Source organism: Mesoplodon bidens (genome assembly GCF_964165515.1).
Source record: "Mesoplodon bidens genome assembly, chromosome: 2".
NCBI lineage: Eukaryota > Metazoa > Chordata > Mammalia > Artiodactyla > Ziphiidae > Mesoplodon > Mesoplodon bidens.
Genome location: NC_138177.1, coordinates 164286724 through 164313997, shown reverse-complemented (window position 1 = coordinate 164313997; position 27274 = coordinate 164286724). Strand labels below are relative to the sequence as shown.

Sequence of the window (27274 nt, the reverse complement as noted above, 5' to 3'; positions counted from 1 at the left end):
CTCAAGTAGGTCTGTGTCTTTATTCCCGTTTTGCCCCTAGGTCCTTCATGACTTTTTTTTTTTTTAAAATTCCGTATATATGTGTTAGCATACGGTATTTGTCTTTCTCTTTCTGACTTACTTCACTCTGTATGACAGACTCTAGGTCTATCCACCTCATTACAAATAGCTCAGTTTCGTTTCTTTTTATGGCTGAGTAATATTCCATTGTATATATGTGCCACATCTTCTTTATCCATTCATCCGATGATGGACACTTAGGTTGTTTCCAGCTCCGGGCTATTGTGAATAGAGCTGCAATGAACATTTTGGTACATGTCTCTTTTGGAATTATGGTTTTCTCAGGGTATATGCCTAGTAGTGGGATTGCTGGGTCATATGGTAGTTCTATTTTTAGTTTTTTAAGGAACCTCCATACTGTTCTCCATAGTGGCTGTACCAATTCACATTCCCACCAGCAGTGCAAGAGTGTTCCCTTTTTTCCACACCCTCTCCAGCATTTATTGTTTCTAGATTTCTTGATGATGGCCATTCTGACTGGTGTGAGATGATATCTCATTGTAGTTTTGATCTGCATTTCTCTAATGATTAATGATGTTGAGCATTCTTTCATGTGTTTGTTGGCAGTCTGTATATCTTCTTTGGAGAAATGCCTATTTAAGTCTTCTGCCCATTTTTGGATTGGGTTGTTTGTTTTTTTGCTATTGAGCTGCATGAGCTGTTTATAAATTTTGGAGATTAATCCTTTGTCAGTTGCTTCATTTGCAAATATTTTCTCCCATTCTGAGGGTTGTCTTTTCAGCTTGTTTATGGTTTCCTTTGCTGTGCAAAAGCTTTGAAGTTTCATTAGGTCCCATTTGTTTATCTTTGTTTTTATTTCCATTTCTCTAGGAGGTGGGTCCAAAAGGATCTTGCTGTGATTTATGTCATGGAGTGTTCTACCTATGTTTTCCTCTAAGAGTTGGATAGTTTCTGGCCTTACATTTAAGTCTTTAATCCATTTTGAGCTTATTTTTGTGTATGGTGTTAGGGAATGATCTAATCTCAAACTTTTACATGTCCCTGTCCAGTTTTCCCAGCACCACTTATTGAAGAGGCTGTCCTTTCTCCACTGTACATTCCTGCCTCCTTTATCAAAGATAAGTTGGCCATATGTGCGTGGGTTTATCTCTGGGCTTTCTATCCTGATCCACTGATCTATCTTTCTGTTTTTATGCCAGTACCACACTGTCTTGATTACTGTAGCTTTGTAGTATAGTCTGAAGTCAGGGAGCCTGATTCCTCCAGCTCCATTTTTCGTTCTCAAGATTGCTTTGGCTATTCGGGGTCTTTTGTTTTTCCAAACAAATTTTGAAATTTTTTGTTCTAGTTCTGTGAAAAATGCCAGTGGTAGTTTGATAGGGATTGCATTGAATCTGTAGATTGCTTTGGGTAGTAGAGTCATTTTCACAATATTGATTCTTCCAATCCAGGAGCATGGTATATCTCTCCATCTATTTGTATCATCTTTAATTTCTTTCATCAGTGTCTTATAATTTTCTGCATACAGGTCTTTTGTCTCCTTAGGTAGGTTTATTCCTAGATATTTTATTCTTTTTGTTGCAATGGTAAATGGGAGTGTTTTCTTGATTTCATTTTCAGATTTTTCATCATTAGTGTATAGGAATGCCAGAGATTTCTGTACATTAATTTTATATCCTGCTACTTTACCAAATTCATTGATTAGTTCTAGTAGTTTTTCGGTAGCATCTTTAGGATTCTCTATGTATAGTATCATGTCATCTGCAAACAGTGACAGCTTTACTTCTTCTTTTCCAATTTGGATTCCTTTTATTTCCTTTTCTTCTCTGATTGCTGTGGCTAAAACTTCCAAAACTATGTTGAATAAGAGTGGTGAGAGTGGGCAGCCTTGTCTTGTTCCTGATCTTACAGTCTATATTTTAAAAAGATTGATGTCATCTACTCAAAAAGATTCATCCAATAATTTCTTTTCTCCAGATGCTATTTTTGTTGACTTCTCTTTGCTAGTTGTATTATCTCTAACATGACTGTTAGTGAACACTGGTTAACAAGAAATGTTTAATAGTTAATGTACTCCCTTTGGTGTTTCATAAGATTGAAAAGACTAGCATTGGGGTGAATGATTGCATAATGATCAGAGCATCATATTTAATTAAATATCTTAAAGAATATATCAGGTTTCCAAAGGGCATCGTGTTTTTGTTTTGTTTTTAGATTTTTATTATGTGTACTGTGGTAGGCAGCCTTTAAGATGGCTCCAGTGATTCCTGCCTCATGGTTTTCATGTCTTTGTGTAATCCCTTCCCTTTGCGTGTGCCCTGGACCCAGTGACTTCTTTTTTTTTTAAATTAATTAATTAATTAATTAATTTTTAGCTGCCTTGGGTCTTCGTTGCTGCCCGCAGGCTTTCTCTAGTTGTGGCGAGTGGGGGCTACTCTTTGTTGCGGTGCACAGGCTTCGCATTGCGGTGGCTTCTCTTGTTGCGGAGCACGGGCTCTAGGCTCACGGGCTTCAGTAGTTGTGGCACATGGGCTCAGTAGTTGTGGCTCGTGGGCTCTAGAGCGCAGGCTCAGTAGTTGTGGTGCATGGGCTTAGTTGCTCCGCGGCATGTGGGATCTTCCCGGACCAGGGATTTGCACCCGTGTCCCCTGCATTGGCAGGTGGATTCTTAACCTCTGGGCCACCAGGGAGCTCCACCAGTGACTTAACTTCTAATGAATAGAATACAGCACAAGTGGTGGGATGTCACTTCCAGGATTGGGTTACAAAAGGCTGTGGTTTCTGTCTTGGGCACTCTCATCTTGGGCACTCTCTGGCCCTCTTCCTGTCACTCGGATCACCAGCTGCTATAACCTAGGAACATTCAGGCAGTCTATGGAGAGGCCCACGTGGTGAGAAACCAAGTGTGTCTGTTAGTAACTACTATGAAGGTGAGCTTGGAAGCAGATTCTTCAGGCAGAGTTGAGCTTTGAGAGGAGTGTAAACCTGGTTGACAACTTGACTGCAACTTCATGAGAGACCTTGAGCTAAAGGCACCGAGCTAAGCCATGTTTGAATTCTTGACCCACAGAAACTGAGATAATAAATGTTTGTTGTTTTAAGCCACCAAGTTTTGGAGGTAATTTGTTGTATGACAATAGACAACTAATACACCTACCATTTATTAATTTAATAAATATTTATTGATCATCTACTATTCACCAGGCCCTGTCCTAAGTGCTTTGGGACATAACAGTGAAAAAAGTAGATTAGAAATGTCTGTTCTTGTGGAGTTTACATTTTAGTGGGAGAGGACAAATAATAAAGTATACAAATCAGGGATAAAATATATAAGATTTTAATGAGGATCAGGGAAAGCAGGATAAGGGGACAAAGAGTGAGGGAAGTGGGGTGGATATTTTCAGTAGAATGGTCAGAAACAACCTCTCTGGTAAGGTGACTTTTGAGCAGAGTCCTGAATGGTATCTGGAGAAGAGCATTCCAGGCGGAACAACATGTGCAAAGGTTAAGCGTGTTTGGTGTGTTTGAGAAACATTGAGTAAGCCAGCATGGCAGGGTCAAGATGATCTACGGAAAAATGTTAGGCGTTGAATTCAGAGAGGTTACAGGTGGGAGGAGCAGTTCACGTGGTGCCTTGTTGGCTATGCTACAGACTTTGCTTTTTTTTTTTTTTTTTTGCGGTATGCGGGCCTCTCACTGTTGTGGCCTCTCCCGCTGCGGAGCACAGGCTCTGGACGCACAGGCCCAGCGGCCATGGCTCACGGGCCCAGCCGCTCCGCGGCATGTGGGATCCTCCAGGACCGGGGCATGAATCCGTGTCCCCTGCATCGGCAGGTGGACTCTCAACCACTGCGCCACCAGGGAAGCCCCAGACTTTGCATTTTTTTTTCTGGGATGGGAATTCTTGAGAGGATTTTAGCAGAGGTATGGCATGATCATTTAAATAATACATACTAATTGATTATCCACAATAAGCAGGACCTTGTGTATATATGTGGTCACAAAAATGTAGAAGACATGACCCCTGTCCTAAGGAAGTTTAGTGATCTAGTATTAGAAATCACTGGGCATGCACCAAAAACTTAAGAATAGAGGCGCCGTGTTGGAATGGCACATAGTTATAGGAAGAGCACAGAGTATGTATGACCTGGGTTAAAGTTCTGGCTCTTCTACTTGGTTTAACACATTTCAGCCACAATTTACTGGGTGGTATTATATACCTGGTAAAATAGTAATGCTACTGTTTATTGATGACTTATTATGATCCACAGTCTGGGCTGTGTGCTTTGTAGGGATGACATAGGTGTTGAAGAGTGTGAGCTCCAGGGCTAGAATGCCTGGTTTTAAATTCTCGTTATGTCACTCTTTAGTTGGTGGTGACCTTGGGCAAATTACTTCTGTACCTCACTTTACTCATTGTGTAACATGTGGATGATAAAAAATACTTACCTTTTAAGGTTGTTATGATGAAAAATGAGTTAATATATGCAAGGTATTTAGAACAGTGTCTGGCACCAGATAAATGTTAGCCATTATTTTTACCTTTAAGCCTCACCACAACCCTATGAAGTAGGTGTGAGTCATCCCATTTTACATTTTAAGTAGCAGGTTAAAAATTAAGTAACTCGTCCAAAGTTGTACAACTAGCAAGTGAAAATTGGCCTCAAAGCCGAGTTCTTTACTGCTGCACCTTTACTTAGGACAACCATGAACATGTTAGGAAGGAGAGATGCAGGCCTTCTGTCAGAGATAATGATTTCTTAATGATTGTGATCTTGTGAAAGTACTTTTCTATGCCTCAGTTTTCTATAAAATCAGGATAATACCCACATTACACAGAATACATAATAATAACAAAGAAAAACAAACCTTGCAGTGTGCCCACCATCCACAGATAATCAGCAAATGTTAGTTCCCTTTTACCTATGATAAAATATGACCTCGTGAAAATGGGGGCAAATAATCTTTGGTTAAGGAGAAGAATTTTTGTATCTTGATCCATACCTTTTTTCTACTTAAATTGGGCATCTATGTTTCTATATTATTATTATGTATAAATAAATATAGCTCTATAGAAATGTATATGGTTTTGTCTGCCTTTGGATTTGATTCAGACTTACACTGTAACATTTTTAAGCCTGTGTGTTAGTATTCTGAAGACACGTTTCACAGCAGCTCTGGCTTCAGAGCTTCATTTCCGGGTTGGTAGGACACGATCATGTGGTTGATGTCCCGATTGTTGCTTTTATCTTTTTCGGCAGATGTGAAAGTAAACATACAAGGTTGAAAAACAGGAAGGGGTTTGGCTGCTGTTCGTTGGGAGGGTATTTTTGCAGGGGAATTTGTACATAAGCCACCTGAAATCTGAAGTGCCTTGACTCTTCCTGACTTTTAGCAGATACAAAAAGATACTATACCTTATTGTCATAGAGTAAATAAAAAAGCAAATGATTTTGCAGTTAAATGAATTTGTGAATTTGCATATATTTCTGTGTTGAAACATGTTGGAGAAGTGAGATAGTGTGTTCCTTTTTTTTGTTTGAAACAGAGAACTGATGTGTGACTTCATAGTCACCCACATTCTGGGTTCTTGTTACCTGGGGAATACTTTTTCAATAAGGAAATGTAGAGCTTTTTGTTATTGTTGGGTATCTGTATCATTACGCTTGAACTTCAGAAGCCAAAACTTAAGATAGCATTTTTCTACTTGGCTCTTGTCTTTGTTTCTGAGGAAAGGGATGAACACGTATGAAATGTTAGCTATATAGCAGGTATTGCTCTTCGTATATGCTAACCAAGTGCATATATTAAATTTAAATATTTCCATCTTTGACATTCAATCCACAATGAGTTGTTTTTATTGATTTGGAGAAATCCCTCCCTCTTTCCCTCTCCTTCTCCTTCCCTTTCCTTCCCTCCCTCCCTTTCTTTCTTCCTCCTCCTTCTCTTAAATGATTCTCTCTCATACTTTTGCTGAACAGTTTTCTATTAACAGTATTTGGAGGCAGTGTGATGTAGCAGCGAGTAACAGTATGGATTTTGGAATCAGATAGTCCTGGGTTTACAGTAAGGTTGTTTTTGGTAGGAAGAAACTGCTTTCTATCGTAATAAATAAAAGCCAGGATCCTCCAGAGTTGGCTTTAGGAGGAGATGCTGCACATGGAGTAGGATAATTGGAACTCCCAGCAAGGACTTCTGTTCCCAAAGATTCAGCTTTCCCTGGGGGAATCCCTTGCTGACCTCAGGGAGTGTTGCCTTCCTTTAATTTTCTGTCCCAGAGGTGAGTCTTCTCTTAATACTCCTTTAGTACACAGCTGAGACCAGGCTGGAACATTTAGTACTTTACTAAAGGCTAGGAGATACAAAAGGAAAATAAGCTGAGAGTTACTAGGATGCTTCTATATAATGTGGCTCACAAGATAAAACTCCTCTTTAATTGGTGGTCTTCTTTTGGGATGGCTCCCCTCTTAATTGCAACACACATGTCTGCCTTCCAGTGGCAGAAGCCATTTCCACTAAGGCTTCTACCTGGGAGTGCCTACAGCATATACAGATTGCCCTAAACCCAGAGGAGAAGGCCAAGAAAAAAAAGAGTTTCTCTGTTTTGCCAGCCTTTGGTTATATTTGAGGGAGGAGCCACTTCTTGCTTGTGATCAACACCAGGTCTATACAGCCTTTAAGGCAAACCACCGTTACTCATAGAATATCTAATTAGCATTCACAGAAAAAAACAAACAGAGGGGTTTGGGGGTAGAGGTGGGAGGGGGGGCTTCCTTTTAACCATTTACCCCAGATTATATAATCTCTGATTATAACTCAGTAATTTGGCACAAAATAGCTCTCAATAAATATTCCCTCCCCATTTTTTTGATTCTTAACCCCATTTGATACCTAAGGAGCTGTCCTTTAAGTTTGCTGAATTTTATCTCAGAGTTTTGCTTGAAGAGATCCTAGTCCTTAATCAGGTCCAAAGCTGGGCTGAGGACAGTGGTGATAAACATCACTTGGCGTGATCAAGATGGAACACCTGGTGCTCTGAGCAGTCTAAGTTTAATGTTAAAAGAAGTGTCCTTTGTATCACAGACTATTAATTCCAGAAAGGGATATAGACTTGGCTATTGCTACAAGGTTCCTGGCTTGTTTTAAGATAGAAAAAGTATAATAGAGTCAAAGACCTTTGGAGTCACAGACCTGGTTTAGAATCCTGACTCTGGTACTGTTTAGCTGTATGTATTTGGGCAAGTTACTTATCCTCCTTGTTTCTCAGTTTCTTTATTTGTTAAATTTATGTAACATTTGACATGACATTACTACCTTTTAGAACAGCTGAAAAGACTAGAAATAATATGTAATATGTTTAATGTAGTGCCAGCACACAGTGGACAATTAATGAATAGGAAATAATAATTATTATTATTTTAAATGACATTTCTTTAAAATCCATCTTCTCTGATTTATACATATTCTGACCTTGGCTTTTTTTTTGACAACTTTATTGAGATATAATTAATTAACAATTTTCTCATTTAAAGTATACAATTCAGTGTTTTCTAGTATGTGCAGGCATCATCTCAATCTAATTTTAGAATATTTTTGTCCCCTCAAAAAGAACCCCCGTACCCATTAGCAGTCAATCCCCATTCCCCACCCTGCAATCCCAGCACTAGGCAACCACTAACTATCAATACTTCGTGTCTCTATAGATTTGCCTGTTCTGGATATTTCATATAAATGGAATCATTCAGTATGTGGCCTTTTGTGATTGGCATCTTTCAATTAGCATTTTCAGGGTTTGTCCATGTGGCGGTGTATCAATAGCTCATACCTTTTTATTGCTGAGTAAGATTCCATTATATGGCTATACTACATTTTATTTATCCATTCATCAGCTGATGGACATTTGGGTTGCTTTCACTTTTTGACTATTATGAATAATGCTGCTGTGAACACTCACGCACAAGTTTTTGTGTGAACATATTTTTTCATTTTTCCTGAGTATGTACATAGGAGTGGAATTGCCAGGTCTTATGGTAACTCTGTGTTAACATTTTGAGGAACTGTCATTGGCTGGTTTTAATCACGTTATTCCTCTTTGATTGCATGGTCTTCTGTTTTCTGTCAGCCATCTTCCCTGTTAGTTACCAACAGCTTACTGAATTATTTATTTATTTGGCTGCATTGGGTCTTTGTTGCTGCGCGTGGGCTTTTCTCTAATTGTGGCGAGTGGGGGCTAGTCTTCGTGTGGTGCTCGGACTTCTCATTGCGGTGGCCTCTCTTGTTGCAGAGCACTGGCTCCAAGCACGTGGGCTTCCGTAGTTGCGGCACGCAGGCCTAGTAATTGTGGCTCATGGGCTTTGGAGCGCAGGCTCAGTAGTTGTTTCTCACGGGCCCAGTTGCTCCGCGGCATGTGGGATCTTCCCATACCAGGGCTCGAACCCGTGTCCCCTGCATTGGCAGGCAGATTCTTAACCACTGCCCCACCAGGGAAGTCCATGAATTATTATTATTTTTTAAAATTATTTATTTATTTATTTTTGGCTGTGTTGGGTCTTTGTTGCTGTGCATGGGCTTTCTCTAGTTGTGGCAGGCTGGGGCTACTCTTCCTTGCAGTGCGTGGGCTTCTCATTGCAGTGGCTTCTCTTGTTGTGGAGCACGGGCTCTAGGCACACGGGCTTCAGTAGTTGTGGCACGTGGGCTCAGTAGTTGTGGCTCATGGGCTCTAGAGCACAGGCTCAGTAGTTGTGGCGCACGGGCTTAGTTGCTCCGTGGCATGTGGGACCTTCCCAGACCAGGGCTTGAACCCGTGTCTTGTGCATTGGCAGGTGGATTCTTAACCACTTCTCCATCAGGGAAGCCCCCGTGAATTATTTTTGATTATGTTCTTACTGTTTAGCTGTATCCCATCTTGCTTAAATAATGTCATTGCAAAAGAATCTGTTTTTATATAGATTATACCACCTATCCATGAAATGTTCTTTTCTATTTCATCACCTTTTTTTACCTGTTATCTTTCTCTCTGGCTGAATATAGTTTTACAAATAAAAGTTCTAAATAAAATTCTACTGAAATTTGATCCATACTTGGTTTACTGTACCTGGTTATGAATAGTACACAAGATCTGTGATAGGAGGAGAGATCTTTTTCCTTTAAATTTTATTTTATTTACTTTATTTTTGGCCGCGTTGGGTCTTTATTGTTGCGCACGGGCTTTCCCTAGTTGCAGCGAGTGGGGCTTACTCTTTGTTGTGGTGCACGGGCTTCTCACTGCGGTGGCTTCTCTTGTTGCGGAGCACGGGCTCTAGGTGCGAGGGCTTCATTAGTTGTGGCATGTGGGCTCAGTAGTTGTGGCTCTTGGGGTCTAGAGCACAGGCTTAGTAGTTGTGGTGCACGGGCTTAGTTGCTCCGCGGCTTGTGGGGTCTTCCCGGACCAGGGCTCCAACCCATGTCCCCTGTATTGGCAGGCGGATTCTTAACCACTGCACCACCAGGGAAGTCCCGCTAAACTTTAAAATAACCAAATGATTTTTCATTTAGATATCTCTTCTACTTTATTTTAAATTATCTAGAAAAGCAGGTATAACAAATGATAGGTCATTGATTCTTATCAGAGACAATTTTCTATGTGAAAAATGTGACCAAGATAGACTGGTTTTACTTTAGTGTATGAAAAGTAACCCTTTACACATTGAGAAACTCTTTGCCTTTTTCTCTGTATTTCATCTTCTATTTTTCTAAGATTTTATCTATTCTTAGAAATTCTATTACTACCTGAAGCAGTTGACTCTAAGATCTACATTTTCCAATCTTGACACCCATATTCCATTTCTGTCTTTTCACTGTCTATGGATAACTCCTTTTGGGTATTTTATGTCATCACCTCTCTTCACCATTCATCTATCCAGTATTTTATTCTTTGCTAGTCACTGTACGAGAAACCAGGATTTCAGAGATGAACAAGGCACAATTCCTACCCTCAAAGAAACTACCAGTAAAAGTGGGAATAGCTCTGTAAGGAGATATGCACAGGATATTATGGGATTACAGAGAAGGAAAACCAAGGAAGAAAAGAAAATTCTACTAGGGACAAGGGAGTAGCTGAGGGAAAGCCTTCCAACAAGGGACTCTGAGTAAATTCTCGAAGGACACATGAAAATTAGCCAGTCCAATTGGAAAGGAGTGTGTGTGAAGAGTTTTTCAGATAGAGGGAACTGTAAATGCAAAGGCATAAAAAGGAGAAACAAGTTAGGAGAACTTTGAGTAATTTTCTGCCTTAAGAGTACGTCATGTGGAGAGAGATGTAGTGAGAAATCAGATCATGAAGAATCATGGATGCCATTATTAAGGGATTTAAACTTTGTTCTGAAGCATATGGTGAGCCATGAGCTGATTATATTATTGAAAGATTATTCTGGTGGCTCTGTGGAGGATGAATGGGAGAGGACTGAAACTGGAGGCAGGAAGAAGAAATAAAAGGCTGCTATGTTAAACCAGAACAAAGATTACTGAGGCCTGAACCTAGACAGTGACAGTGGAAGGGATAAGATAAGTTAAGAGATATTTAGGAGTTAGGTTAAATTTCATTTGAAGATGCATTGACTGTGTGAAGCAAGGCCGACACCCAGGTTTTTTGTTTGTAGGACAGGGCTTATGATTAGGTTTGCTTGTTACATAACCTTAGTGTTCTGCACTTCTCTGTAATAACTCAGTACCATTGTAATTTCTTGTTTAATTTCTACCTTCCCTGCTAGACTATAAGGCTCTGAAGGCAAGAACCATATCTGTGTTACTGATTTTCAAATACTTAGTGACCAGTTTACTGCCTGCCATACTGTGTGCATGGATGAATGAGGAAGTAAATGGTGCTGCCATTGACCAGTACAGGTTAAATGTAGGATGAGGAATATGTTTAAGGGAGGAATGGGTAAGGGAGATATTCAGCAGGCATTTCTAAGGCCAGCCTCATTTTTCCAGTCCTGTCTTTGCTGTTTCATTGTTTTTTTGTTGTTGGTTTTTTATACTAGCAACAGTAATTTTCCCTTCCCAGACTTGAAACCGTGGTTTAATATTTTTCTTCTTTATATCCTTCACCCATCATATTCTCTTTGTCATCAAGTTCTCTTATCTTTCATTTTAATATGTCTTGGATTTGTCCTTTCATTTGCATTTTTGCTGACAAAGCACTAACTCAGACCAAGGCTAAATTGTGTTAACCTTTTTTTTATATGTAACCTTTTATTTTGGAACCGTTTTATTTTATTTTAAATTTTATTTATTTACTTTTTGGCTGCGTTGGGTCTTCACTGCAGTGCGTAGGCTTTCTCTAGTTGCCGTGAGTGGGGGCTACTCTTCGTTGTGGTGCACGGGCTTCTCATTGTGGTGGCAGCCATTCTCTTGTTGCGGACCATGGGCTCTAGGCGCGTGGGCTTCAGTAGTTGTGGCACACAGGCTCTAGAGCGCAGGCTCAGTAGTTGTGGTGCACGGGCTTAGTTGCTCCGAAGCATGTGGGATCTTCCTGGACCAGGGATCAAACCTGTGTCCCCTGCATTGGCAGGCGGATTCTTAACCAGTGCGCCACCAGGGAAGTTCCTATTTTGGAACAGTTTTAGATTTATAAGATTACTGCAAAGATTGTACAGAGTGTTCCTGTATACCCCACACCCAGTTTCCCCTAGTATTAATATCTTATGTTAGTATGGTACGTATGTTAAAATTATTTAACCATATTGATACATTATTATTAAAGTCCATTTTTTTTTAGGCAAATTTTTATTTATTTTTGGCCGTGCTTCGAGGCTTGTGGGATCTTAGTTCCCTGAACAGGGATTGAACCCGGGCCCTTGGCAGCGAGAGCACAGAGTCCTAACCACTGGACCGCCAGGGAATTCCCAAGTCCATACTTTATGCGTTCAGATTTCCTCAGTTTTTTCTAATGTCCTTCTTTCTGTTCTAGGATCTCATCCAAGATACACATTACCTTTAGGAGCAGTGTCTCCTTAGGCTTCTCTTGGTTGTGGCAGTTTCTCCAACTTTCCTTATTTTTGATGGTCTTGACTGTTCTGAGGATTACTGGTCAGCTATTTTGTAGAATGTACCTCAAATGGGATTTGTTAGATGTTTTTCCCATGATTTGGATAACAGGGTTTTGGGAGGAAACCACAAAGGTAAAGTGCTATTCTCATTATATCCTAACAAGGGTACATACTATCAATATGATTTATCACTGTTGATATTGACCTTGCTCTTGACTTGAGGTAGTTTGTCATCTTTCTCCACTGTAAAATTTCTCTTTTCCCCCCGTCCTTTCCATACTGTACTCTTTGAAAGGAAGTCGCTATGCACAGCCCTCACTTAAGGAGTGGAGCGTTATGCTCCACTTCCTTGGGGACAAAGTATCTACCTCAATTATTTGGAATTCTGCACCAGGGATTTATCTGTTCTCCATTTATTTATTCAACCATTTATTTATGGGTATTTCTATATATTTTAGATTATAATTCAATGCTACTTTATTTTGTTGTTCAAATTGTTCCAGCTTTGGCCATTGGGAGCTCTTTTAATTGGCCTCTAGGTTCCTTAGACATACCCTCATCTGTGTACGTGTGTGTGTGTGTGTGTGTGTGTGTGTGTTAACACTTTCTTACTTTCTGGCACTACAGGATGTTCTATGCTTATTTTGTATAATTACTGTCCCAGTCCTGGAATCAGTTATTTCTCTAGGGAACCCTGTTCCTTTTATTGGAGAATGGTATTAGAAACCAAGACCTGTGCATTAACTACCTAGTTGATCTTCTTGCACTTGGTCTTTTTCCTTTCCAGTTCATCCTGCCATATTTATCTTCCTTAAGTAGAACTTCCATTGAGTAGGTGATTTATCTCCTTAAGAGTTATTATAGCTCTCTACTGCTGATCTGATCAGACACTATCTTTAGCTTAGCTTTCTTGGCCTCACCTAATTTACTTTTCTCATTTGTTTAAGGGTTTATCTCTCATTTCCTTCTTGTGCTGTTCTGACCTTAGCATGATTTGCCCTTTCTTCTCTAACATTCCAAGTGTAATTCACACTTTCCTTATTCTTATCTTTGTGTGTTTTGGGTTTTTGAATTATTAGACTTGCATGTTTATTGTACTTGGTAATTAATAGTCAAAATTAGACATCAAATACAGAAGAGACTCCAGAAATCATTTGGCCATCTTCTCATTTAGAGATAAGGAAATCTGGCCCCTAAATCTGGAGTGAGTGACTTGACCAATTCATGGCAGAGACAGAATTTGGTCCTTGGCTTTATCTCACTTTGTACAGTATCCTTTTCCTCATATGCAAATACTCCCCCAATATCCCTTTTAAAAAATGTGAGATATAATTTATATACCATAAAATTTACCAATTAAATATGTGCAATTCATTGGGTTTTCATATATTTACCATCATTATTATTTAATTCCAGAACATTTTCATTACCCTAATAAGAAACCTCTTACGCATTAGCAGTCACTCCCTGTTTCTCCCTACCCCTGGACTTTGGCAACCACTATACTTCTGTAGATTTGCATATTATGGACATTTCATGTAAATGGAATCCTATAATATGTGGCCATTTGTGTTAGGCTTCTTTTACTTAGCATAATGTTTTCAAAGTTCACCCATGTGGTAGCATGTGTCAGCATCTTTTTTATTTTTACTCTTTTTATTGATGAATAATATTCCACCATATGGGTGTACCACATTTTGTTTATCCATTCATTAGTTGATGGATACTGTATTGTTTGTACTTTTGGACTATTATGAATAATGCTGCTATGAACGTTGATGTAAAAGTTTTTGTTTGAATATCTGTTTTCAATTCTCTTGTGTATATACCTAGGAATGGAATTGCTGGGTCATATGATAATTCTGTGTTTAACTTTTTGAGGAATTGCCACACTGTTTTCCATAGTGGCTGTACCATTTTATATTTCTACAAGCATTGTATGAGGTTACTGACTTCTCAGCATCTTTACCAACACTTGTTATTTTTCCTTTTGTTAAAAAAAAATTAAAGCTATTCTAGTGAGTGTGAAATGGTATCTTATTGTGGTCTTGAGTTGCAGTTCCCTCATGACTAATGATGTTGAATATTCTATGTGCTTATTGACTATCTGTATATCCTCTCTGGTGAAATGTCTACTCAAGTCCTTTGACTATTTTTTTAAAAAGTTAATTAATTTATTATTTATTTTTGGTTGCATTGGGTTTTCGTTGCTGTGCGTGGGCTTTCTCTAGTTGCAGCGAGTGGGGGCTGCTCTTCCTTGCGGTGCGCGGGCTTCTCATTGCGGTGGCTTCTCTTGTTGTGGAGCATGGGCTCTAGGTATGTGGGCTTCAGTAGTTGTGGCACACGGGCTCAGTAGTTGTGGCTTGCGGGCTCTAGAGCGCAGGCTCAGTAATTGTGGTGCACGGGCTTAGTTGCTCTGCGGCATGTGGGATCTGCCCGGACCAGGGCTCGAACCCGTGTCCTCTGCACTGGCAGGTGGATTCTTAACCACTTTGCCAGCAGGGAAGCCCCTCCTTTGACTATTTTTAAATTGAGTTATTTGTCTTTTTATTGTTGAGCTGTAAGAGTTCTTTATGTATTCTTAAGGCTAAACTCTCATCAAATATATGATTTGCAAGTATTTTCTCCCCTTCTGGGGTTATCGTTTCTCTTTCTTGATGATGTCCTTGGAAGCACAAACATTTTAAATTTTGATGAAGTCCAGTTTCTCAAAATTTTTTGGTTGCTCATGCTTTTGATGTCCTATCTAAGAAATCATTGCCTAATCCAAGACTATAAATAGTTACACTTACATTTTCTTCTAAGAGTTTTATAGTTTTAGCTCTTACATTCATATATTTGATCCATCCTGAGTTAATTTTTTATAGGGTCTGAGGCAAGGGTCCAAATTCATCTTTTGCATGTGTCTATCCAGTTGTCCCAGAAATGCATTTGTTTCCTGCATTGAATTGTCTTGGCACCCTGTTTGAAAACCAGCTGGGCGTAAATGTATGGTTTTGTTTTTGGATTCTCAATTCTGTTCCATTGATCTACATGTCTATCCTTATGCCAGTACCACAGTGTTTTGATTACTGTAGCTTTGTAGTAAGCTTTGAAATCAATAAGTGTGAGTCCTCCAACTATGGTCTTATTTTTCAAGATTGTTCTGCGTGTTCTGGTTATTCCTTGCATTTCCATATGAACTTTAGGATCTTTTCTACAAAAAAAGGCAGTTGGCATTTTGATAGTGACTGCATTGAATTTGTAGATCAATTTGGGGAATATCGCCATCTTAACACTATCAATTATTCCAATCCATGAACATGTGATGCTATTCTGTTATTCCATAAGATGTTATGGAAAAACCTGAACGAACTTTTTGGCCAACCCAATAGGTCTTTAATTTTTTCATTGATATGTTGTTGTTTTTTGTACAAGTCTTCTTCTTATTATTTTTTTGGTTAAATTCATTCCTAAGTATTTTATTCATTTTGATGCTATCATAAATGGAATTGTTTTCCTAATTTCATTTTTGGATTGTTTATTGCTAATGTATAGAAATATAATTGATTTTTTTTACTATTTTTAAAAATTGAAGTATAGTTGATTTACAGTGTTGTGCCAATCTCTGCGGTACAGCAGAAATACAATTGAGTTTTGAATGTTGATCTTGTATCCTACTACCTTGCTGAACTTGCTTATTAGTTGTAGTAGGTTTTGTGTGTGTGTGTGTGTGTGAATTCCATAGAATTTTCTATGTACAAGATTATGTCATCTGTAAACTGAGGTAATTTTACTTCTCCCTTTCTAATCTGTATGTTTTTTATTTCTTTTTCTTGCTTGATTACCCTGGCTAGAACCTTCAGTACAGTGTCGAATAGAAGTGGTAAGAGCAGACATCCTCAGGGCTATTAGGGAGAAAGCTTTCTCCCTATGTATGGGATGTATTGATGTTAGCTGGAGGTTTTTCATACTCTTCATCGGATTGAGGAAGTTTCTATCTATTTCTTGTCTGTTGAGTGTTTTGTTTTTTTCTTGTCATGGAAGGGTGTTGGGTTTTGTCAGATGCTTTTTCTGCATCTATTGAGATGATTATGAAGAATTTGTCTTTTGTTTTATTGATATGGTGTATTACATTGATTGACTTGCAAGCCTGATCCAACCTTACATTCCTGGGATAAATTTCACTTTGTAATGGTGTATAATCCTTTTTATATGTTACCAGATTTGGTTTGCTAGTATTTTGTTGAGGATTTTTGTGTCTATATTTATAAGGGATATGATCCTGTAGGTTTTTTTTTTTTTTCTTGTGAAATCTGTCTGGTTTTGGTATCAGAGTAATACTGGACTCATAGAATAAGTTAGGAAATGATCCTTCTCTTAGATTTTTTTGGGAAGAGTTTGTGAAGGATTGGTGTCAATTCTTTTTTAAACATTTGGTAGAACTCACAAGTGAAGGCATGTGAACTTCTTTGGTGGGAAGGTTTTTGAATACTAACTTAATCTCTTTACTTATTATAGATCTATTCAGATTTTCTATTTCTTGGTAGTTTGTTTTCAGGAATATTCCATTTTATCTGGATTATCTGATTTGTTGGCATAGAGTTGTTCACTTGTTTATAGTGTTCCCATATAACCCTTCCCCCCCATAAAGTTGGTGGCAATGTCCCCTCTTTCACTCCTGATTTCTGTAATTTGAGTTTTCTCTCTTTTTTACTTTGTCAACCTAGCCAAAGACTTATCAATTCTGCTTATCTTTTCAAAGAAAAAAATTAAAAAATTTTTTTTTGGCTGCATTGAGTCTTTGTTGCTGTGCATGGGCTTTCTCTAGTTGCAGCGAGTGGGGGCTACTCTTCATTGTGGTGCGCGGGCTTCTCATTGTGGTGGCTTCTCTTGTTGCAGAGCACAGGCTGTAGGTGCGCAGGCTTCAGTAGTTGCAGCACGCGGACTCAGTAGTTGTGGCTTGCGGATTCTAGAGCACAGGCTCAGCAGTCGTAGCACACGGGCTTAGTTGCTCCGCGGCATGTGGGATCTTCCAGGACCAGGGCTCGAACCCATGTCCCCTGCATTGGCAGGCGGATTCTTAACCACTGCACCACCAGGGAAGCCCTGTAAGTGCTTTTAAAGCTTGATTTTTTCTTATATTTTTAATTCAGAAGGCGTAGTATCAGGTTATCTATTGCTACACATTAATCACCTCAAGGCTTAGTGAGTTCAAATAATAACTATTTTATTGTTCATGATTCTCTGGACCAGGGTTTTGGGCAGGGCTTTGTGAAAATGGTTCATTTCTGTTCCATGTGGTATGGGCTAGGGCAGCTTGTCTCTACTTCATGTGGTGTAACTACCAGTGGCTGGGCTGGAGCTAGAGGATACAAGATGGCCTTAGGTTCATGTCTGATGCCTCAACTGGGGTGGTTCATCATCTGGAGGCTAGCTGGGAAGACTGGGCCTTATATTGTGACTCTAATACTTGATAGGAAGAGTTTGTGGCTATCTTTGTAGCCAAACTACCACAGTTCTTAAAGAAATGTTAAATTGGGTGGAGAGCTTAAATCTTGAATTTAAACTGTTCTTTCCTGTTTTGGACATTACTTTCAGAATAATTCTTGGAAATGCCCTGATGAAACTTAGGTAACTAACATTAAAATGTATCACCTGGGCTTCCCTGGTGGCGCAGTGGTTGAGAGTCCGCCTGCCGATGCAGGGGACAAGGGTTCGTGCCCCGGTCCGGGAAGATCCCACATGCCGCGGAGCAGCTGGGCCCGTGAGCCATGGCCGCTGAGCCTGCACGTCCGGAGCCTGTGCTCTGCAAACGGAGAGGCCACAACAGTGAGAGGCCCGCGTACCGCAAAAAATATCACGTGAAATCAGAGAGCAAAATATTTCTTGTGAAATAATTGAAATAATCAGTTTTGACGTTATGTTTGGTTGGTTCAAAGATTAGCGTTTTTTTTGGGAGTCAAGTTTGTTGGGGAAGCTGTTCTAGTCTGGTTCCAATTATGTTTAATTATGAGATGAGTTATTCTAGTCCTAAGTAGGGAAACCAAAATATCCAGAGATTGGTTGTATGTTGTGTAACTAAAAGAAAATGTTTACAACTGTCTGACATGTGATATGCCAAGAAATATGTATTTGGATATTCAATGTGTTGCTTGATAAGAAAATGAAAGCATGACATTTACTTTTCTTACTGGGGACTTTTCATATCTGAAGGTCTTAATGAATTACCCATTACCCAGAGGTATGGGATATGAAAAGCACATAAGAAAATCACTAGATGGTGATTTTGGCTTTTAGAAATATTTCATAGCATTTGATAGAATACCAGATTATAATAACTTTTATTGTGGAGACAAATGATGAGGAAGAATGAATTGAAGGTGGTTATAGGCAGGTTTTATTAGATGAGTGTTCTTTGGAGGAAAAACTGTTTTTTAATGAGTCTATACTGAGTTATAAGAGATACTTGTCAAAAGTTACCTAAGCCGTGGTAATTTTTTTTTAAAGTTATAAACTTCTGTTTATTGTTACTATAGTTTGTATCAGGGAAATCAATATGTTTATGCAAAAATAGAGTTAACAGCACTGCCACTCCTTGGTAAATAACCCTACATTTTATCTAATTACTTTTACATTTCAGCTAATTACTTATCTTCTGGGACCTGAAGTATCAATAGCTTTTTTATTCATTTATTTTTAAGCCGTGGTGTTAATTTATCAGCAGAGATAGTTTTCTGCAAAGATCCATAGAAATAAATGACTTAAAATGCATTATCTTTCTAAATTTTAAAAGTAATAACTGTGGAATTTTAGAAAATTTGGGCAATATACAAAACTAAAAATTACCCATAATCCTATCAAACATTGGTAACACTATAAACATTTTGATGGTATTTCTCTCTGGCCTTTTATATTTTCATTTGTTGAGATAATATGGAGCATTTTGGCTTTCATCCCCCCAACCCCTCTCATACTGATTTCATTGGGAAGTCTTACTTTGTTCTTTAAATTATAATAATAACAGGAGACTCAGTTTATTGGAATAAAAGAGAAAAGAGAAATTCCTTCCCTACTTACGTGCTAAGAGTATATTTTTCAACCCCGGTCAATGGAACAAACAAAGAAAGTCTGATGTTAGCTTGGTAAAAGCTTTTGAAGATAACAGTTCACTTGATTCTAAGGAAGAAAATCAAGATTTCAAAATGAATTTGTAGAACCAGAATATAATTCTATTTATAAATCTATAAATTTTGGGGTAATAAAAATAGTTCCTTAGTAGTGATGATATGAACTAAATTGTCTCTGATTATGCTGTAAATGGCTTTATGTCCATGCAATCCCTATTGTTACTTGGTTAGTTATCAGGTGATAATCACATGGAGACAATTCTTTGTATAATATGTGTTCCTGAGGAGCACTGCATCTGGGACATAAGTCGTCTTCTCCTTCCCCCTCCCCCTCCTTTTCCCCCTCCCCCTCTCCTCCTCCTTTTTCTTCATATTGATAAAGATGGTGTATACATCTTTAAGGGTGTACCTGTTACATAATATGAGTTTAGTTAATGTTTGTTTATGATAATGACTACTTGTAGGCAGTTTTTAAACGGATGGTTTTTAAGGAGCTATTTCTCCAACCCAAAATATTGTAAATGAGAATAGATGGAAGAAGGTATCTTTTACATTGTAACATAGCAGCACTTTAAAGGAAAAAAGGGAGTTTCATAACTCTAAAGGAAGAAAGGTGTTGTGGACCAGTAGAATGTATCAGGTATGGGTATTTAATGTTGTTTTTCTTTTATTTTCTTTAAGTTAAAAAATGAGCTATAGTTATTGTATTGATGTGCATTATGAGGTTATCATTAGAATACTGTCTGTTGGGCTTCCCTGGTGGCGCAGTGGTTAAGAATCTGCCTGCCATTGCAGGGAACATGGGTTCGAACCCTGCTCTGGCAAGATCCCACATGCCGTGGAACAGCTAAGTCCATGCACCACAACTATTAAGCCTGTGCTCTAGAGCCCGTGAGCCACAACTACTGAGCCCCTGTGCCACAACTACTGAAGTGCCTAGAGCCTGTGCTCTACAACAAGAGAAGCCACCACAATGAGAAGCACGCAGACCGCAACAAAGAGTAGCCCCTGCTCGCTGCAACTAGAGAAAGCCTGTGTGCAGCCAAAAAAACCCAAAAAACAAAAAACCCCAAAAACCTTCTTTTTTTTTTTTTAAAGAATACTATCTGTTAACAGCTGAATGTTACCCATATTAATTATTGTCTGTTTTAGTAGGGTTCCTTAATAGATTTGGTAGCAAAATTAGAAAATAAATTTCCTTTCAATGATACAAATCTTGTTGGGTTGGCTGAATTAGATTGGCATCTAAAATTAGTCAAGATTTGCCAGAGATGTTGTGGTAGAGCTGATAAATATAATCTTGTTTTGCAAGATGGCCTCAGGCTGCCATTATATTGATACTTGTAACTCAGTCAGAATGACCCAACTGTGACAGAGGAATGGACATGGTATGATGTATGGAAAATCTGTCTTTAAAGATGTTGAGTTTCTGTTTCTCAAATAGATATTGTGAATGAATGTAAGAATAAAAATGGTGCCGACACTGATTTGGGTTTTTGATAATGTTGAGTAAACATTTTTACTAAATGTTTGTTGCTTTTTTACTAATAGAAATAATATTTTTATGATTGAAATTTAGACCTTGAAGTTTATCTATTTCAACTTCTTATTCAAAACAGGGATCTCTCTCCTATCTTACCTATCCATAGACAGTTGGATTGGAACTTGTAGAAATGTGGACAATAAGCAATTTCATGTAACTGGGCATGTTGTGGAAATTTTGGATATTTGCTATTTTAGAACCCACTTTTTATTTTGGTCTGTTGATTTCCACTGGATGAAATTTTGGGATTTGTGTAATCTGAGTAATTGCAGCTTGAATAATACCTGATTAGACTTCCACTTGCAGTAGCGACTCCACTTTTCATTTCATTATGGTAGCAACTGTGTTTTGTTTCCTGCCTGTACTCCTGCCTCTCCCCAGTATTCAGCATGTAACTTTGATCAATAAAAATCAAGTAATGAAGAAGATGGCTAGCTGGTTCAAATCTCAAAGGGCTCTCCAAGGGTTCACTGGCCTCATTTGTGCTCTTGATGTAATAAAGACATTTATAAGGGCAAACCGAGTGTTAGTGAATACTTCAGGTGTTTTATGTTTTTTTAAAATTTATTTATTTATTTATTTATGGCTGCGTTGGGTCTTCATTTGTGCATGCGGGCTTTCTCTAGTTGCGGCAAGTGGGGCCACTCTTCATTGTGGTGCACAGGCTTCTCATTGTGGTGGCTTCTCTTGTTGCGGAGTACAGGCTCCAGGTGCGCGGGCTTCAGCAGCTGTGGCATGTGGTTCAGTAGTTGTGGCTCGCAGGCTCCAGAGCGCAGGCTCAGTAGTTGTGGCGCGCAGGCTTAGTTGCTCCGCGGCATGTGGGATCTTCCCGGACCAGGGCTCAAACCCGTGTCCCCTGCATTGGCAGGCAGATTCTTAACCACTGCACCACCAGGGAAGCCCTGTTTCATGTTTTTAATGTGCAGTGAAGTAAACCCGCACAAAAGGAGAGTGGTGGAGAAGCCTACATCATGGCTGAAAGGAAAGATCCTGGGTATGGAGAGAATATGCAGAGTGAGATGGAACAACAAAAAGTGAGACAAGGGAGGATGCATGATTATTCAGGAGTGGGTACAGAGCAGCTGCGGATATGAGCAAAAGGGGAGGCCAAATTAATGGATAAGTGTAACTTTAAATTCTTTGCTTAATTATGAATCTTAAATAGGCCTCTTAATCCCTGGAGGATGAATGGCTTTCTTTTTGCAAGATGCAACTAGGGACTCTTCCAGTGTTTAGATGCCATTAAAAATACAGTTAATTTTAGATTCCACAGAATAGGTTGGAGATCTTAATATTTAATTTTAGGATATTTTGTATTTATTCTGGTTAACTAACTAAATTGTTTAAATTGTTTTAGTATACTGACTAGAAGGCATTTTGGTTTGCTACAAGTTGAAGTTATTTAATAATTGCAAATGTGTTTTTTCATGTTCTCTTTAAACATTCCCCTGATTCCTTATAAAACATACTTGTGGAGATTGTTACATCTTAGCTTTTATACTATTCATACTGTAGAAATTGTATTTTGTGTGTCTCAGATAATGTGGAAATTTTGTCTCTTCGAGAGAAATTTGACACGTACTTTTGAGAGAAAGCAAAGCAAATCAACAGTTCTTGGAAAGCTGGGAAGGACAGTACTATATTTACTTGTGCTAAGTGGTGAAATTAGTTATTGAAACTCTGAAACAGCAACTATTTGAGTGGAGCAAGAATGGGATGTCTTTTTTTAATGATTTAAATCAGCACTTAGTATCCTTTCACACTATTTTTATGTGCTTATCATGTGACATTTGATACCTTAAAATAATATATGAAACATAAAATGTAATTTAGGAAGTATAATAATAAAAGGAATGCCTGTGAACCTACTATCCAACTTAAGGGCTAGAACATTACCAGTACTATTCCTCTCCCCATGCATTCCCCTGCCTTCTCCTCAGAGGTAACTGCTGCTATGCATTTTGTATTTTACATTAATTAAAAAGAATAATTTTACTATATATATATCCTTAAAAATATAACATTAGTTTTGCTTGTTTTGAGCTTTATGTAAATGGTGTATTTTGAATTCTTCTGCTATTTGCTTTTTCACTCTACATTGTTTCAAAGAAATTCATTTATGTCACTGCATGTGATTGAAGTTGATTCACTTTACCACGGTATAACATTCCATTGTGTAACTACCGCACAATCAATGTGTTCATTTTCCTGATGATTGACATTGCAATGCTGCAGTGAACATTCTTCTACATATCTGCTTGTATTCGTGTGTGTGTTGGATGTGTAGCTGTGTATGAGCACCTCAAAGTTTCTCTAGGGTAGATGCTTAGAATTGCTGGGTCATAGAGCATACATGTTCAGCCTTACAAGATAATGCCAGGTATAGTACTAAGAACTAGTATTTAGTAGTCAGAATAATGCATGACTGTCAACAGTTTAATAAAGAAACAGTGGCTTAGAGATGTTATATGTCCAAGAAGCCACATAGGTAGCAAGTTGGCTGAACAGGTTCAGACTCATGTTTGTCTGATTTAGAACCAGACTCTTAAATGAAAAATTGTTTTGCCTTTCTATGGTAAGTGTCCATAATCAGGTTTTAGATATGGTATAACAGGATGCTTTTTAGTGTGAATGTTTAAGTCATGGATCTATTTTAGAGAGTAAAACCTATGTGTATATTAAAAAAAAAAACTTTCTTGGACCCATGAAGTGAGGCACCTAGTCTTCTAAATTTATGCTCTACCAGCCTTAACATATGGCTTCTATTCTGAAGGTCATAAGATGATTACTTATACCCTAGCCAGCCATCTGTGTTCTAGGCAAGAAGGCAGTGGGGAGAAGGGGAGAAGGCCAAAGGGCAATGACTTCCATTTGTATCCTACTGGCTGCCTCTATCTGTAAGGAGAGCTGGGAAATGTAGCCTTTTAGTTGGGCACATTCTGCCCTTAATTATATGGGGATTTTGTTAATAAGAAAAAGAGAGAGACATCTAGGGTAGGCACCTAGCGGTTTTTGCACATGTACATCAAGGCCAAGTGAAGAAATACAGCCCTCTTCCATTTACTAAGGATGGTATTATAGATGTTGCTTTTTAATTATTGAGAAAAATGTGTTTATAAAAACCTACTTCTATACATCAAATTAGTAATCAGGTTGAACCTGACATCAGGTTGAACATTAGGTTGACTCATGAAATTTTAATTTAATTTTACATTATCCCAATGTATTAGTGCTTAGAAGTAGAGCAGGTATTAAGCAAAAAAGATACCAAAAAATGAAGTGATTTGAGTTATTTGGAGGAACTGAAGCAAGAGACTGAAAGGAGTACAATAATAGAGCAGAAACAAATCAGGTAGAAAAGACTTGAAATGAGAGGATAGCTATATGGCCCAGGCAGACAGAAGTGGTCTAGAAAAAGACACTAGTTTCTGAATATTTCTTGAAATCAGGAGATTTCAAACTCCGAAGTGATTTGAAGATTAATGTTACCTACCCTTTGAAGTCAACCTATGGAGAAACAGAGATGACTTTGTCTCCTTACTCATGAGGAGAACAAAGAAAAAGATGTCCAGTTCATATCGGGGATATGAGCAAGGGTAGGACAAAATTGTAGCCTGTATTAAACTGGGCCAAATTGAATTGTGTAATGGGACTTATAATCCACTACATAATGTGGTAATAGCAATTTTCTTCTGTTCCTGGACTATAGGGACACTTTTTTTTCCAGTTATCAAAGTGATACATGCTCATCGTGATCAATCTGGAAAATATAATAAGAAAGGGGAAAGGAAAACATCCCTTCACAGAAAGATAACCACCATTTCTTCAATAGTATATTTAAACCTACTATATCCATAACGTTGGTGTTAGGTTATCAATTATGTGTGTTATGTACATTTCAGAAGGAAGTATTTACAGATAATGGCTGCTCTCTAGAAGTTTTTTTCTTCTTTTGCCCATTTTTTCTTTTTAACAAATTTCTTGTATAAATTAGGATGAAGATAAAGATATAACTTGTCTTTTCCTGGAAACAATGTGACAGATTTCATGCAGGACCTCAGCTGTGGTTTCTCTATCACCCCATTTAGGAAGAAGTTGATAGGGTGGCTCAAGGGAAGAAGGAGCATATGTATACACACTATCACCACTTAATCACGCCTTGGGCAGCTGAGATCATCTACATAATTATCTGTATGGACCTAGACACTGGCTGGTCATATCATTGTTTTCTTGGAGAATTACAAAGACTTAGAAAGGCTGAGCTATGTACTTTAGCCATTTCTTTCCTTAAATTGCAAAGTACAGTATTTAGATTTGTGTTTTTAAGCTCTAAAGTCCTAAATGTACTTATTTTGAGTCTTTTCCTGCTTTCAGTATTTCAGGTAATATCAATACTTGGAACAAATGTTACTGTCACAGCTTTGCCAGTCTCTTTTAACTTCATTTAGTTAAAAACTTATAAAATTTTTGGATAATTTTAAGCATATATAATAGAATAGTTAACAGTATACATATGTAATAGAATAATTAACAGTATAATATAATGAGCCCCAGGTACTCATCACCCAGCTTTGACAGTTACCAACTCATGGCCAATTTTGTTTCATCTCTATCCTCCACCTGCTTCTCTTCCCCCTGTGTTAATTACGAAGTAATTTTATCTGTAATAGTTTGGTATTTCTTTAAAGATAAGTACACTTTAAAAAGCATTAGATTCTGAACTTTCCATTAACCAGTGTGTGTGTGTGTGTGTGTGTGTGTGTGTGTGTGTGCGTGCCAGTGGTGAGTGATGTCATTTCAATCACATTTGCAGTAGACTCTTACAGATTAGACATGCTGGTTAGTGTGTTAAGATAGTTTTAGTTCTTGAGTAACATTTTCTAAGGAAAGACTCTAATTTCATACAATATACTAATATTTCTATTTTACACTTCACAGATCTCCCACTTTTAGAGCTTAAAAATCTTTCACCAACTTGAAAAAACATGCAGAAGTGTGATTCAGAGTCCCCATGTTTAAGGCCGTGTTCAATTTAGTTCGAAAGCACATTTATTAAATAACTCCTATGTGTCACTGGCAACAAAAATGAGTTATTACCTCCAATTCAAGGAGCCCAAACTCATGAAGTGATTTTTTTCTTTTTTTAAATTTATTTTTTGGCTGTGTTGGGTCTTCGTTGCTGCACTCGGGCTTTCTCTAGTTGTGGTGAGCGGGGGCTACTCTTACCTGCGGTGCATGGGTTTCCTCATTGTGGTGACTTCTCTTGTGGAGCACGGGCTCTAGGCACACGGGCTTCAATAGTTGCAGCACGCGGGCTCAGTAGTTGTGGCTCGCTGGCTCTAGAGCGCAGGCTCAGTAGTTGTGGTGCATGGGCTTAGTTGCCCTGCAGCATGTGGGATCCTCCTGGGCCAGGGCTCGAACCCCTGTCCCCTGCATTGGCAGGCGGATTCTTAACCACTGCGCCACCAGGAAAGAGCCTCATGAAGTGATTTTCAATCTTAAGGTTAAGATTTTTAACCCTTATTTTCAACCTTAATTTTCAACCTCAGTGAATAACCATTAATTATGTAGACTCCTTTTAGGTGAAACATTTTAGCAGATCTTCATGTGATACTAGCCATGATTTTAGTAATTCTTGATTAACAAAAACACATGACAAAACTTTTCAAATTAGTAAATCTTTTAAGTATATTTTGAGTTTATTAATCATAGCAGTATCTATATACATTTGAAAAACAGTAGTATATATCGGAGCCATTATTTAGTCTACAGTCAATAGTGGTGCATATGGCTTTTTGAACTCCTCGTTATAAACTCCAAAACCTCCGAGGGCCCTTGGGGCCTTTACTTTCAATGAAGTAAGTTGGTTATTATTGTTACTAGTAATAACACTTGCTAATGCAGGCACAGTTACAATGGGTATTTGTACAAGAATGAAGGAATTTTCCTTCCTATTGCCATAGTGGAGAAGGGGCAAATCTTTTCTTCCTACTTACACTTGTAAATTAAGTGTTTAAGGAGTGAGTTGTGCTTTCTTTACAGTCTGATGATTTATTCTTGTACTTGGTTCTCCTCCATTTTCTGCATGGGTATGGGTGGGAACTTGACAAGGTTAGTGACAAGCTGTGGAGATTGAGTGAAAAGTGATGCTGGGTGGGAGTCAGAGGAGACTGGATGGGAATGGGAATGTACAACAGGATCCAGAGATCCTGCGTGTATATGTTGTCTGCTTAACTGTCTTAAGAAGCACCAGTTAATCAGTTTGACTGAAAACAATGACTTTATAGAAAAATCACTGTAAACTGTTACGTAACAAACACTACAACTTTTGTAGTAACTTGAGAAGAAATTTCCTTGACAAATGTAGTTTACTAAGGATTGCTTTAGGACCTGTATTCATAATTTTACTTAGTCTCAAATAGATTGTCTCACTCCTTGAAGTTAGATGTGTATGGAGTAAGAGAAAAGGATGAATCAATCTGCCTTAAGTGTTGTGAGTCAGTTGCAGCTGCTGTGTAAAGTGCTCCAATTTAGCTATTGAAGACTTGCACGTGCAAAATATTTCTCATTTG

General features: G+C 38.3%; 1 protein-coding gene and 1 long non-coding RNA gene across 19 annotated transcripts in view; one reads left to right on the top strand and one right to left on the bottom strand.

Moving 5' to 3' along the window:
* EPB41 (erythrocyte membrane protein band 4.1) overlaps nt 1-27274 on the top strand; it is a 207104-nt gene that overhangs the window by 27291 nt on the left and 152539 nt on the right. The window lies entirely within an intron of this gene.
* The window catches only part of LOC308606607, a 99008-nt gene continuing 85781 nt past the window's right edge, over nt 14048-27274 (bottom strand). The window contains exon 2 of the long non-coding RNA XR_014013852.1: nt 14048-26035. This is a non-coding gene — a long non-coding RNA (uncharacterized lncRNA). The remainder of the gene's footprint in view (nt 26036-27274) is intronic.